Source organism: Physeter macrocephalus, chromosome 17, assembly GCF_002837175.3.
Source record: "Physeter macrocephalus isolate SW-GA chromosome 17, ASM283717v5, whole genome shotgun sequence".
NCBI classification, from domain to species: domain Eukaryota; kingdom Metazoa; phylum Chordata; class Mammalia; order Artiodactyla; family Physeteridae; genus Physeter; species Physeter macrocephalus.
The window spans coordinates 45876255-45890239 of record NC_041230.1 but is presented as its reverse complement, the minus strand read 5'-3'; the positions used below and the strand labels follow the sequence as shown (position 1 = coordinate 45890239).

The 13985-nt window shown below is 44.6% G+C and overlaps 1 long non-coding RNA gene across 7 annotated transcripts in view; it reads left to right on the top strand.

The window, feature by feature from the left end:
* The window catches only part of LOC102987758 (uncharacterized), a 97289-nt gene that overhangs the window by 5835 nt on the left and 77469 nt on the right, over positions 1-13985 (top strand). For 5 of the 7 annotated variants that reach the window (XR_008615502.1, XR_008615499.1, XR_008615500.1 and 2 more), the window contains one exon: positions 9318-9392. This is a non-coding gene — a long non-coding RNA (uncharacterized lncRNA). Of the gene's footprint in view, positions 1-4915; positions 5534-9317; positions 9393-13985 lie in introns of those variants that run through there. The other 2 variants (XR_008615497.1, XR_002891909.3) reach the window with 2 other exon arrangements.

Genomic DNA, 13985 nt, shown 5'->3' with positions numbered 1-13985 from the left:
CTGCCTTGGTCCACGCAGCTGCTTCCATTGGTGAACAGTTCCATATCTGGCTCAGCTGAGGGTTGGTCCGTTAAGTCTGGTCTGCTAGAGTACACTAGCCCAATGACGCGTAGGCAGTCGTGCTCTGGGGACCGGGCAGCATCAATCGGGAGCAACGTGGCTGGATTTAGGGCTGAAGTGACCTGAAGTCTTGCGTTGGACTTGTCTAAGAGAATGGCTTGGTACTTTCCCATTCTCCCAGAACTCAGCCAATAGCCCCCTTTTTGTTCCAGTAAAGAAAGGACGTGGCGAGGGACATACACAGTGGTGGGTTGCCCCAGGGTAAACTTCTCAGCTTCCTGAAGTCTGTCACATGTAGTGGCTACAGCTCGAAGGCAAGGTGGCCATCCCTTAACAGTCTCTTCCAGTTGTTTTGAGAAGTAGGCAGTGGGTGGAGGGATATTCCCCAGAGCTTGAATTAACACCCCAAGACTTATGCCTTGTCTTTCATGGACATACAATTTGAAAGGTCTCTTTCAGTCTGGTAATCCCAAAGTCGGGGCTGAGACTAACTTTGTTTTTATTGTTTCAAAGGCTGTTTGGCACTCTTTAGTCCAAGTAAGGGGCTCAAGATCATGTCCCTTTAAAGCCTCACAGAGGGGTTTTCCTGTGAGATCCAAATCTGACAGAACCCTGCCATTCCCAGGAACCCCGTCAGTTGCCTGTGGGTCTTGGGTATTCCCAAGCCTGCAATTGCCTGTTTTCTATCAGGCAAAAGATCCCGCTATCCTTGGGAGAGGACAAAGCCCAGATAGGTGACTTGCTTACATATCTGGGCCTCTTTCTGGGAGACCTTATATCCACAATTGGCCAAATAGTTCAGGGTTCTGATGGTATTTTATAGACATTTATCATATGTAGGACTTGCTATGAGCAAACTGTCCACATATTGGAGTTAGAGTCCTTCATCCAATATTAAGTTTCTGAGGTCCCTAGCCAACATTTCCCCAAACAAAGTAGTGTTACCGAATGAATCAGGTCCTACTGCCTGCCGCTTACAAAACCAATACTCACCAATGTCGGTAGAAAGAAAAGGTGCCTTTAATCAGAATGCCAGCAATCTGGGAAGACGGTGGCCTCAGCCCAAAACCACCTCCAAAGATTCTGCTTTGAAAGGGAAACAGAGAAGTAATCTCAGTTAATCATTGAGATGGGGCTCAGAGTCAGCGCCATCTCCCACTGTGTGCAGGCTTGTCGACCCCTCCTGATCCTCCTCTAGACATTATCTTGTTCACACAGTTTGCTCACACAGTTTGTTCCAGAGATTACTGAAAGGGAAGTTAGGGAAGAGATCTGGTCATCTGTTAATTACTTATTCTTCATTTTTACTGCTTTGATCTATGGAAAGAACCGAAAAGTTAGGTAAGGTATTGTTTGATTAAAAGATTTGAAAGGGGGCTTCCCTGGTGGCGCAGTGGTTGAGAATCCGCCTGCCGATGCAGGGGACACGGGTTCGTGCCCCGGTCCGGGAAGATCCCACATGCCACGGAGCGGCTGGGCCCGTGAGCCGTGGCCGCTGAGCCTGCGCGTCCGGAGCCTGTGCTCCGCAACGGGAGAGGCCACAACAGTGAGAGGCCCGCGTACCACAAAAAAAAAAAAAAAAAAAAAAAAAAAGATAAAAAAAAGATTTGAAAGGTGTGCTTGGGTCAGATATGAGTAGAGCATGGGGCTGCTTGGTTTAAAAGTTAGTTACAATATAGCCTTGCTAAAGTGACAAGGAAAGGGGCTTCCTGCTGAGGGCAGTCTCCTGCAAAAAGCAGCTTACAGTAGGGGAATTCTTAAATCCTTGAGGCAGGACAATCCAACAATACTGTTGGACTACCTGTGTTTCTGGGTCCTGCCATGTAAAAGCAAATAGCTGCTGTGATTCTTCTGCAATAGGAATGCAGAAAAAAGCATCTTTCAAGTCCCAAACCAAGAACCAGCTGTATTCTCCAGCAATAGTTGTGAGAACAGTGTATGGATTAGGTACCACGGGTGCAAATCTTGGACTATTTCATTAATAGGCCTCAAGTCTTGGACAAAGCAATATGCTGCTGAGTTTGGCTTTGACCAGGAGAATAGGGGTGTTGTTCAGGGACTTGCAAGATTTAATCAGTCCTGTTTTCAAAAACTTTTTGAGAATTGGCTGAATTCCCTTTGGGGCCTCTTGACTCAGAGGATATTGTTTTAGATTAGGTGTCCCAGCATTCCTTTTTAATGGGATTCATATTGGCCATGCATTTGTGGCTTTCCCTGGGGTGCTGTCAGCCTACACTTCTGGCCTTACCTTTTCGTAGACTTCAGGGGGAAAAGAGCTGTATCTCCTTTTCCGGGGCTTCCATGAGCCCCATCTGTAGGCTCAAAGCGTGCTCTGGTGGGTCCCTGATGTCAAGCTATTCTGTCAAAAATGTTACTTGAGCTTTTAATTTACAAAGGAGGTCCTGTCCTAAAAGAGGGATTGGACACTCTGGCATATATAAGAAAATGTGTTTCAGGGTGAGGTCCCCTAGTTGACATTCTAGAGATTGTAAGAACGAACGATTTTGTACTTCTCCAGAGACTCCCATGACCAGGATGGACTGAGATGTTTTCTGTGCCACCTTGGTGTTTACCACAGAATATGTTGCACCCCTATCTATTAGAAAGTCAATCAACTTGTTCCACACTGTTAAAGTTGCCCGGGACTCCTGTGGGGAGATTGGAATTTGATGTCTCAAGTCCAAGGGAGCCCCCGGGGCTCTTCATTTACCATGAGCTTTTCTCTCTTTCTACCATACAAGAGAGCCTCCCTGCTTCCTTTTATCGTTTTTTTTGTTCCTATGTTTTAGCCTAGGGCAATCTTTTTTCCAGTGCCCTTCCTTCTTACAGTAAGCGCATCATTCTTTCCCCAGTGGTGGCTTACTTCTCTTTGGGTTACTCACCTTCTGGGAATCCAGTGCTGCTGCCAGAAAAATGGTGTTCTGTTTTGCATCTGCTTTCTTCTGTCGCCATTCCCTGTTGTTGAACACGTTAAAAGCAACACCTACCAACTGAGAAGGGTCCATTCCAAATGCACCATCTAACTTTTGTAATTTTCTTTTTACATCTGGGGCGCTTTGCCCAATGAAGGTCATATTTGCCATCCTTATATTCTCAGGGGCCGCAGGGTCTGCATCCCCGTAGCACCTATGAGCTTGATAAATTCTATAAACTCTGATGGATTCTCATTGGGTTTTTGTTCTATCTCTGAATTTTGTTTAAGCTCTTTTGCCTAGGTACCCCCTTTTGAAGACCCGCTACCCTTTCTATTGATATAATGCTCTAGGTGTGGCATGGGTCCATTTTAGGATCCCAATTAGGCTCAGCAGTAGGACTGCCAGATTTGCTTCTGGAGCTTCACCTGGATCCGCTAGATGGAGCTGGTGTGCTTCCTCTCTAGCCTTGTCAACAACCATCCTCCTTTCATCCCCAGTAAGCATCCTATTCATAAGAGTGTGAATGTCCGCCCAAGTGGGATGTTGAGTGGCAAAGACAGATATAAAAAGTTCAGTCAGGCAGAGGGGGTCCTCTCGGTAAGCAGGGTTATGGTCTTTCCAGTTAAGCAAATATGAAGTTGAGACTGGATTGTGCATCCATGGAAACCTAGCTGGTTGGTCATTTGCATTAAAGCCTCCTATGGGATACCAGCACAAGGGAAATTTCCCAGCTCCGGAAGTGGCTCCAGGTCCAAATTGAGTGCGCCGTTGGGTTTTAAATGGTGATACCAAACCAGGTCTCCGTGCCCCAGCGGTTAACATAGAAACTTCTACTTGATCCCCATAAGTAGGGGAAACAGGAGGCGGTAAAAGGGGTGAATATATTGGCGGCATGGGGACGGTCGGCACAGCTGCTGGTACAGTCGGCTCTGCCGGTGGGGGAAGCGGATAGGCTAGAGTTCCGGGGTAAGTTTTGACATAACGTATCCCCGCTCTCATTTCCTCTCTCTCTACAGATTTTCCCTTGGGTTTCCTTTCAGACCGATACACTATAAGGCGTTAGCCCTCTGACTCCTTTTCCTCCTGATGTAGTAGTATAAATGCTTCAGTGTGTAGGATCTTGTCATTTTCCCCTGCTCTTTCACAAGACAATTCTAACTGCAAGATCATATAATAATTGAGTGAGTTATTCAGGGGCCATCGCTCTTCTGATCCTAACATATATTGTGGCCACACACTATTACAATAGAATATCATCTCCTTCTTAGTTCTAGGCTTGTTATCGAGTCCAAGCTCATTCTCCTTGCCGCATGACAGACAGGCCAATAAATCGGGAGCGAAGGTGTTGGGGCATGGAATGACCACTTTGTTTGGAATGCCGGGAGTCCGAGAAAATGGCGGACCAGTGTCCTAGAGGAGCATGGATGCTAGTTTCTTTTAGAGAACACATAAAGGGGGAGGTGAGGAGGTAAAATAAAAAGGCCATGAGTTGTTGCAAACATCTCCTGGCTTCATCCAGACTCCCGGAGGGGATGTGTTAATTTCTTGTTGCCTGCAGCCATTCACCCAGGTGGGCTCGGTCAGGATGTTTCCTGTGAGCTGAACAAAGGTATTTTATTTTATTTTATTTTTTGCGGTACGCGGGCCTCTCACTGTTGTGGCCTCCCCCGCTGCGGAGCACAGGCTCCGGATGCACAGGCTCCGCGGCCATGGCTCACGGGCCCAGCCGCTCCGCGGCATGTGGGATCTTCCCGGACCGGGGCACGAACCCGTGTCCCCTGCATCGGCAGGCGGACTCCCAACCACTGCGCCACCAGGGAAGCCCGGAAGCCCTGAACAAAGGTATTTTAGTTTAACATTCACGCATGGGGCTAGGGGTGCGGCAGGGCTCTCAGAGAAAACAGGCCATTATGTGTATTTTAAGCTATAGGCAACATTCCTTTAGTGATTATCTTGTAGTAAAAATAGAAAACAAAAGTTAAAAGAAAAGAAAGATGTAATACGAAACCAAATTACTTCTTCCCTGTTACAGGGCCTGATGTAAGGCCGGGCACGTTACAGAAAGCCAGGATCCTGACATAAAGCCAGGCTCTTGACGAAAAGCAGGGTTAGGAAAGTTAAACCAGGATAAGACGGGTAAAGCCAGATCACCTGACGAAAAACCTGAAAACCTGAGGTCACGCCAGGCAGGAGAAATGCCATAAAGCAGTGTCAGGTGAGGTAAAGCATAGTCAGCTTATGTAAAGCCTGGAAGTGCCGTAAAGCAGTGTCAAGTGACGTAAAACAGGGTAAAATAACGTAAAAGCCTGGGAAATTAATGTAAACAAAGCCTGGTAGTGCCGTAAAGCATTGTCAACTGACGTAGAGCAGGGTAAAGTGTCATAAAGCAGGGTCAGGTGACGTAAATGCCAGGAAACTGAGGTAAAGTCTGGGGACCCTTGTATTTAGTTCTAGTTATGTTACAAAAGCTGGGCACATGACGTTCAGCCCGAGGACCGGACATAAAGAGGGAACGTGAAATAAAGCTGTGCCACCAGCTATAAAGCCGGGAACCTGAGGTAAGACTGGGCACGTGACGTACAGCCGGGGCACCTGACCTAAAGCCGGGGGATAAACGTCAGGAAGAAAACATCCTGGATTTCATCCTAGGGGTCTGGCTCCATTCTCATTGATGCTGTGCCTTGTGGAAACTTGTCACAAGCCTCTAGTGTCTGTGCGTCACCCACATTATATTGACATAGTAGTGTTGGTGGTGATGTCAGCAAGGTTACTGATAATACACACTTCATGAGTTCAACGTTAGGCAGGTATATTCTTCAATGTTTCCTCCTACTTGTAGCCCCAGAACCTTTCACCCCCCCACCCCGACCCCCACCCCAGTCTCTTGTAGCTGAGGGAGCCAGGTGGGTCTCAGGCCTCCAGCAGGTCCTGTTGAAAGAACAAGACTCTGGCCCTTCATCCCACAGAAACTCTTCTGTCCCATTTCATTCCTTTTCTCCTCGTAGATGACCAAAAGCTTCGTGAGGACTTATGCTGTCTTCTAATCAGCTGCGTCATTGATTCTGCGTGAGAACAGCCATGAGGCTGGAGTCCCAAGCAAAGATTTCCTCATGTGGGCTTCGTGACCCACACCAATCTCCTTGCCCTGCACGATTCCCTGTAGCTGGGTCTCAGACATGGGCCTGGCCACACAGAACCTCTCACATAAGGTCTTCTGCCCTCTGAGTTGTCTCCAGGACACTGTGCTGCAGAACGAGGAGTCCTAGAGGATTCTTTACCCTCCTCAGCGTCCTCTGAGCTTCTGGAACTGAGCCCTGTGAACCACAATGTGTCCTTTTATGGAGCTATCTGGACACATTGTTCTGGCTCTAATGTTGTACCGTGTGTTCCCTCAAAGTTATCTGTATAACAGGTTATCTGAGTCACAATAGTTGCCCTATGGATTCCTGGATGGTGCTGCGTTTTGAGCAAAACCAGGTTTCCTGGTACACAACAGGTGGGATGAAATGGCACCACAAGCAGCTGACCCTGCAGCTCCAGGACTATGGCTTGTTTTCCCTCCATGTTCCCTACTGCTTCTCTGCGTTCCTTGTTCTCTGCTTTTTCTTCTCCTTTCCTGCCTTCACTCACTGACCCTGCTCTCCTTCCTCCTCCTCAATGCCTGCCCCTGTTCCCAACTCCTTTACCACGGTCCCCGACCCCTCTCTTCCTACTTCGTGATTCCGTTGCTGTTCTCTGTGTGATCTGGTCTCTGTTTTTTCTCCCCGTCCTCTGCCCGCTCACTCACAACCTGTCTCCATCTCTCTGCTCCGTGGCTTCACCAAGACTCCGTTTCCTCTTCTCAAATATTTGATTCACTTCTCTTCTCTAATTGGGGTAGACTGCAGTAATGGAGAGCAGACGGGGACTGACTTTGCTGTACTTTGAACTCTGTAGATAGATTTCAAAACAAATATGGGTTGCTGCTTTCCTGAATTCCTGTCCCACGAAGAAGCCCCATTTGCATGAAAACATTGAGTTCAGTCCACTTGTTGGTGACCGGCTCCTGATGCCCTCTCTGCTTAATCACTGTCAATGAAACGACATAAATAAGAGCCTCCTGCATTTCACTACACCTCACCCAGTTAGTTAGTTGTCTTAATCTCTAAGCTCGTAAATCTCCCCAAGCCTGTCAATGTTCCCAAACACCTTAAGACTCCCAGGCTCACCAGTCACTCCAAACACACCATTCTTGCTAATCCCATCACCCCTCCTCCAAGCCCTCAAAGCTCACTAAGCACATGAATTCTTATCTGCGTGTGGGCACTTGTTTTGTTTTGTAACAATTCACGGAGTTGTACACCTACGATGTTCACACATCAGTATAATAGAATAAACAAGTATATCCAAATTGTCATCTCCTCTCTGCCTCTTCATTCTGTGTACTTTGCTATTTGAATTCTTCCTCACCTGCAAGTCACACTCTTGGCGCTGTTTTTTCCTCAATCTCAAGTATAGTCTGCGTCTTTTCCCCACTGAGAGTATAAAACCTCAAGCTAGAGAGGGTGCTAGATCCAGAGTGTTTTGGGGCTAAGAAAACTTCTTTCATCTTGTGAACCTCTCTTAAAGCTCATGGAAGCCATGAGTCGTCTGGGATAGGGAGACAGGGAGAACATCTGGCCTGTTTGGAGGGTTGAGTGTTACATTTGACTGGTAAATCCCACAAGGTCTTAGACACGCACAGGAGATGGTCTTGAGATGTGGATGTAGTTTAAAGAGCAGGGTCGTGCCTCATGGATGCCATTGGCAGCTTGACCCTTTTTCTCTGATGAGCCTGTAAGCCTGGCTCCCAGTCCAAGGCAGGGACAGGGCTATGGCTCATGGGGTAATGGACAGGTCTGTGGAAAAGGGCATGGTGCATGGGGAGAGGTTCCTGTGCTGCCTGTGACCTCCTCCTATCTACAATCTGGTTTTCCTCTGAATCCCAGTGGCCCTATATCCCTCTCTTGGTCTCCTGTTCTCAGAGGGTCTTTGGGGGACTACACGGCTCGAGGCAGGAGGCACTCACATTGGGAGTTCAGGCGTCATGATGGCAGACTAGATGAGCTAGTCAAGGCCCATCCTGCCAAGCCCTGTCTCCTCCACAATACCCTGGGGACTTTGAGAGGTCCAGAGCGTGCCTGATCCAATGGATTTAATTCTGAAGTGAGTGATCTCCTGCTGTGTACAGAGAAGATCTTGGAGAATGGTTATGACCTGGGGTCACAGTCCAAGAGGACAGCCCTGGAGGAGAACAGGGCCACCAGAGCCTGACCTGCCTGTGTCCTCTAGCCAAACACCTGCTTGGCCCTGGGCCTTGCCAGGACTGGGAAGGAGCTGATGGTCTGGTTACAGACCAGTGTGTATTCAGAATTTATGAAGGCATGGTGACTGCTATCTGACCCGTAATTGCCCTCTCACTAAGTCCTTGATTCAATCTGCACATTTCCTTGCTTGACTTGTGCTCTCCTATGATTGCTGCAGATAGGGTCTCCAGGGGTCAAGGAGACCTGAGACCTTTTAGGACGTCAACAAGCTGTAGTGCAGACCAGATGAGCTGGTTGAGGCCTCAAAGACTCAGGAAGCCTGCTTCTCTTCCCGTCCCATAACGAGGCTTGGACTGGCCTTAGTAATAGCTTGGGCATGGCCAGCCCCGTAGATTGGGGTGGGAGCCACGAGCATTGATTATTGACCTGTGCATCTCCTTCCACTGAGGGCCTGACAGGTCTTGGACATTCTTAGGCTGAAGATGAAGCCATTAATGTTGCATATAATTAGCCCAGTCTAGGACCTGGGAGCTTCATAACTGGCCTCAGATCTTTGTGTGACCTTCCACAAGATCTAGCCAGCGCCTTCCCAGGGCCTAATGTATGGTTACATAAGTACTTGAGATCTCTGTTCCCTTCCATGAAATGGGATGATTCTAGTAATTTGCAAAAGGAAATACACCAGAGGTGTTTCACCCATATCTGGACCTGATCTAGATGATAAGATTCCGGATTTTTTAGCTTATACTTTAACGGGAATTTGGGAGTCCTTGGGAGGGGATGAGAGTATTTTGCCTGTGGAAGTGTTGTGAATTTTAGGTGCCAGAGGGTGAACTGTAGTAAACAGCCTCTAAGATATCCTTTGATTATTCCTGCCTCTTGTTGCTCATACTTGTGTGTAAACCCTTCCATCTGAGTGTGCACTCGATTTAATGACACAGTTCTGAGGCATAGAATGTTGCAGAGTAATGGGATGCCATTTGCTGATTAGGTTATAAAGACTGCATCTTCCTTCTTGGGCAAACCCTTTTGATCTCCCTTATCTCTCTTGCTCTAGGGGAAGCCAGCTGCCATGTCATGAGGCAGGTGAAGAGGGTCTCGAGGCAAAAAACTGAGTTCTGCCGAGAGCCAAGTAAGTAACCTGAGAGGTATACCCTCCTACACTCGAGTCTTGAGATATCTGTGGTTCTGATTTTCATCTTGATCATAGTCTCACAAATCACCCTGAACCACAATCACCAAAGCTGAAAAAGAACCTTTTGAAACACTGGACTTCACTAAACTTTAAATTATGCTATTTGAAAGATGTTGTTAAAAGAATAAAAGGCAAGCCACTGATTAGGGGAAAATCACATAGCTAATAAAGGACTATATCTTGACTACATAAAGAACTCTCAAATTTCAACAAGAATATGAATAACCAAATACAAAATTGGCAAAAAATTGAACAACTACTTTACAAAGGAAGTTCTACGTATGGTAAATAAGCATATAAAGAGAGCTGAACTAATTAGTCATTGGAGACCTGCAAATTAAAATCACAAAGAGATACTACTGCATACTTAATAAAATGTCTAATATAAAAAAGTAATGAAATTTAAAAAATCAAGAGGATAAACAGTAGCATCAACACCACAAAACAGTTAGTGGGAATTTTAGCAAAATATGTGCAAGACCTGTATCCAGGTAACTACAGAATTTTGCTGCAAGAAACCAAGAAGATGTAAATACGTTGGGATGTATACTATGATCATTGATTGGAGAACTCCATGGAAGTTTCATTTTATAATATAATAGTAATGAAAACCGTAACGTGCATTTTTGAGGAAACTTATGAGATTATTTTAATATTTACATGAAAATGCAAATATTTTAGAGTAGTTAAAACCATTTAAAAAATGAGAGAAGACCTACACTAGCAGTTTTAATCACATACTTAGGTTATATTAAAGAAATATATATGATAGTGAGAACGTTTACACATATAGATCAATGACCAGACTACAGAACTCATCCCCCCCCCCAGCTCTATGGTGCAACAAAAATGACAAGATAATTCAGTGGGGGAAATGATGGTCTTGCCAACAAATGGAGTTGGAACAGTAAATATTCATACAGAAAAAAAATACTCAACCCTAAATTAACACCATACAATGAATTAATATAAAATACGTCAATCACCTAAGCATAAAAGTTAGAATTATACATTTCTAGAAGAAAACATAGAAGAAAAATTTTCACAGTCTTGGGTTAGGAACATTTTTTTCACTTATGTCTCCAAAGGCATCAATCATTCAAAAAAAAAAAAAAGATGAATTGGACTTCAAAATACACCACGAAAATAAAAACAAATAACACAGACTGAGAGAGAGAATATGATAGATTAGATAGATAATTGACAAAGAAATTTTATCAAAGGAAGTGTGCATTTGGTAAATAAGCATGTACAAGATGATCAACATCATTAAGGATTGGAGAAATGCAATTTAAAACCACAGTGAGATACCACTGCACATTAAAAAATTTTTAAATATCTCAAATTCTCAGGCAAAGAATATATGGAAAGAACTCTTAATAAGAAGAATACAACCCAATAAAAATGAGCAGAGGATTTTAACAGATACTTTTTAAACTAAGGTATGCACATGACTAATCAGTACATGACAAATGCTGAATATCATAAACCAAATTGGGCATTCAGATTTAGTCCAGAATTATCTGATATTTGTGGCCAGTCCCCTCAGTGTCACTGCAGCCTCCACAGGAAAACAGATTGTCCTTCATTTTCAACCCCCATCAAATCTCCCAGATTGCACAGGCCCGGCGATTCATGTTAGGGGAGCCTGGAAAGGGTCTCTGCACACTTTCTCCTCCAAAGGTTTGTGTATATGTGTAAGGATAAATTCTTTAGTCTGTTCATAGCAGGGAATTCCTGAATTGTAACTCCTTTCTTACCCTGGCCAGCCTCCTGTGTTAAATTCCAGGATCCTGGCCATATTAGCAGGAATATGCCTTTTCATGAAATCAACATTTAAACAAATGAACTTTTCCAACCTCCATGTCCCCACCAAAATACAAGGTCTTTAAATAAAAACAGCTCTGGGTGAATGGGGTTGGGTGAATTCCTAGAGCCCAACAAATTCTCCTGAAATATTAGGACTCTGGATTCCCACAGATTCCCTTGCATTAATCACCTCTTGCTGCTTTAACAACTTAGCACAACTTTAGTGGCTTAAAACAATACAAATGTGTCTTATTACAGTTCTATAGGTTAGAAACCCAACATTGATCTCACTCACCAGGCTAAAAATCAGGATGTCATTGGGGGGGCTTCCCTGGTGGCGCAGTGGTTAAGAATCCGCCTGCCAATGCAGGGGACACGGGTTCGAGTCCTGGTCTGGGAAGATCCCACATGCCGCGGAGCAACTAAGCCCGTGCGCCACAACTACTGAGCGTACGCTCTAGAGACCGTGAGCCACAACTGCTGAGCCCATGTGCCACAACTACTGAAGCCTGCACGCCTAGAGCCTGTGCTCCATAACAAGAGAACCCACTGCAATGAGAAGCCCACGCACCACAACGAAGAGTAGCCACCACTCGCCGTAACTAGAGAAAGCCTGCACATAGCAACAAAGACCCAACTCAGCCAAAAAACGCAAACTAATTAATTAATTAATTAATTAAAAAAAAAAAAGATCACTGGGGATGTGTTCTTTTCACTGCAATGAGAAGCCCACGCACCACAACGAAGAGTAGCCACCACTCGCCGTAACTAGAGAAAGCCTGCACATAGCAACAAAGACCCAACTCAGCCAAAAAACACAAACTAATTAATTAATTAATTAATTTAAAAAAAAAAGATCACTGGGGATGTGTTCTTTTCTGGAGGTTCTAGAGGAGAACCTGTTTCCTTGCTTTTTCTAGCTTCTACAATCTTCCTATCTTCCTTGGGTCATGGTCTCCTTCCTTCATATCCAAAGCTGACAGTGTTGCATCTCTCCGACTACTCTTCTGTCGCCACATTTACTTTTCTGACTGAGAACTAGGAAAGGTTCTCTACTTTTCAATATTCACACAGTTAAATCGGGTCCACCCAGATAATCCAGAATAATCTCCCCAACTCAACGTCCTTAAATTTAATCACGCCAACAAACTCCCTTTTGCTATGTAAGGTAACATAATCACAGGTTCTTGGGATTAAGACACAGACATATTGGGAGGGGGGCATTATTCTGCTATGGATTGAATTATGTCCACCCAAATCCATATGTTAAAGCCTTAACCCCCAGTGTGATGGTATTTGGAGATAGGGCCTTTGGGAGGTAATTAGGTTTAGACAGCCATGAGGATGGGTCTTCATCATGGAATTAGTGACCTTATAAGAAGAGACCAGAGAGCTTGCTCGCTCTCCACCATGCGAGAATACAGTAAGAAGGCAGTGATCTGCAAACCAGAAAGTGGGCCCTCACCAGAAACCAAATCTGTCATCACCTTGGTTTTGGACTTCCCAGGCTGCAGAACTGTGAGAAATAAATGTCTGTTGTTTAAGCCACCCAGTCTATGCTATTTTATTATAGCCGCTTAAGCTGACTAAAACACTTCCATACTCTTCAGGCCCATGCCACACTCCTGTTTTTCATTACAAATGATCAGGGCAACTGAGAGAGTATTTGAGTCCGTTTGTATAACTTCTAAGGAGGATAACTGTATTTACATACAAAAGTGGACATCGCGGGAGAAGTTGAACTTCTCAGGAGGCACTTACCTTGATTTCTCATCTAGGCTAAGTTGACCGTTGTCCAGACTCCTACCCCTAACCCTTGGTATGCGTTCCTCAAAAGTGTACCCAACTCATCTTCCCAGGACAAAAGGTCCCACTCCCTGCACATTAATCTTCATGAGCCTCCCAGGACTGACCAGCCATGTCCATTCTATACCTGCCCCACGGTGCCCTGAGTCTCTGGAACAGACTGTTTGTAAACCACAACGTGTTCTTGTCTGTGGATATCTACACACACTGAGGTGGCTCCAGGCTGTGACCTCTGTTCCCATGAGCCTTTCTGAATCACAAGAAATTAAAACTGAATATATGCAGCAGGAATTACTAGGGAAGATTTCTAGCTGGGAGTAGCAGCAAGGCAAACTATGGGTCTACAAGGGAGAATGCAACTATGCTATTTTAGACTGTGTCTTGGGCTTGTTGAATATTATATGACATGGTTAATTTTATTTATTTATTATTTATTATTTATTTATTTTATGGTGTTGCATTTGCTTTTTTTTCTTCCAGTTGTATTGAGATGTAATTGACATACAGCAGTGTATAAGTTTAAGATGTACAGCATAATGATTTGACTTACATACATCATGAAATGATAACCACAATAACTTTAGCGAACATCCATCATTTTATATAGACAAAATTAAAGAAATAGAAAAAGATTTTTTCCCTTGTGATTAGAACTCTTAAGGTTTACTCTTGTAACAACTTTAATATATAACATATATATGAGCACTGTATATGATAGTGGTAATTATATTTGTTCATATCGTACATTACATCCCAGGTACTTATTTATCTTATAACTGGAAGTTTGTGCTTTTGACAGCCTTCTTCCAATTTCCCCTTCCCCCAACAATTACCTCAGGTAACCTGATCTCTCTTTCTATGAGTTTGTTTGTTTGTTTGTTTGTTTGTACATGGTTCGTTTGAAAATCTTCCATT